Here is a 1,274-nt window from a genome sequence, read left to right as displayed (position 1 = left end):
GCTAAAGAGCGTGGAGGTTCGAGTCCCTTCAAGGCATAATATTGAGAATGCTCATTGAATTGAATAAGTTCGGCAGCGGATCACGAGATCTTGGGGATCTTCTATCTAATGAATGGGAGTCCGCTTTGAAATCGTTCGCCCTGCACCCACCCCCCGAGTATATGCTCCAACAGGAATCACGCACACAAGGGTAGATTGATACAATAAACCTCTAAAATGCCCCCGTAACCCAGCGGATAAAGTACATTACATAGTCCGTTTTAGGGATTGGCGATTCTACCCATTCCGGTGACTTTGGCACTGACGTTCCAAAATGGGTACTATCGGGTCGGGTGAATTCAATAGACGCCTGGTGGCATTCCAGCTTTCCTTCCTTTCAGGACTCATCCGAAAGAGAATCCAGTACTTTCTGGTCGTATATTCGAATAAGGAACCGCCCCGTGATATCTTTTCTTCGAACAAAACAATTAGAATAGAATTAGCTCGGTCAACTGGAATGTGTATTATCCATATATTATCCATATAGGGATCCTCCAGTTGAGAAGATCCATGACCCGAGACGAAGAGAAAGGTCTATCTATTTTATTTAGTTATTCAGTTAAACCAATGATTCGTTATTGGAGCAGATAGCAAACAACCATTTCATCCGACATGCGGTTTTTGATTTTCCAATGGATTTCATCTTTCATTAATGGAAATTTTTTGATGTAGTGAGTAATAGCCTGGTTGTTCGCTGTTCAAGAATTCTTGTTTAGGCAGTTCATACCATCCATACATAGTGTTTTGATCTAAGATTTCAATTCTTCCATGTTTCAGCAGTAGCATATTGTTTCATGGAGCTAAGGTCCAAAATATGGAAGAAACAGGTGTTTCCACAACTTCACACCCAGTCAATTCCGTTCCACTTAACCCTATTTCATGACCACATATCTTTCCGGCTAAGTAATGGGAAACCTTTCCTTCACATGAATCCAATTTTCATTTCATCCGGGAAAGCCATCTTTTTCAACAATGTCTTTGTCATTTGATCCAATAGTCTTCCGTTAGATAGAACAGATTTGATAAATACTGATAACTCTCGGATGGAGTATTAGAACGGAAAATCCATTAGATAATGAACTATTGGTTCTAAGCCATCTCATGATGAATCAATAATTCGAAGTGCTTTTCTTGCGTATTCTTGATAAACCAGCGTTTATATATATGTAGGAGGATCTGCTGGGGAAGTAAGAAGCCCTTTGACATCTCTTTCATCTAAAGAATTTCGGTGTGAA

At 40.0% G+C, this 1,274-nt stretch overlaps 1 pseudogene; it reads right to left on the bottom strand.

Moving 5' to 3' along the window:
* Positions 1–961: 961 nt before the first annotated feature.
* LOC128289247 (protein Ycf2-like) overlaps positions 962–1,274 on the bottom strand; it is a 5,308-nt pseudogene continuing 4,995 nt past the window's right edge.

The sequence above is a fragment of the Gossypium arboreum genome, unplaced genomic scaffold (genome assembly GCF_025698485.1).
Source record: "Gossypium arboreum isolate Shixiya-1 unplaced genomic scaffold, ASM2569848v2 Contig00782, whole genome shotgun sequence".
Lineage (NCBI taxonomy): Eukaryota > Viridiplantae > Streptophyta > Magnoliopsida > Malvales > Malvaceae > Gossypium > Gossypium arboreum.
The sequence above is the reverse complement of the archived record's forward strand: the minus strand, read 5'-3'. Positions and strand labels throughout refer to the sequence as shown.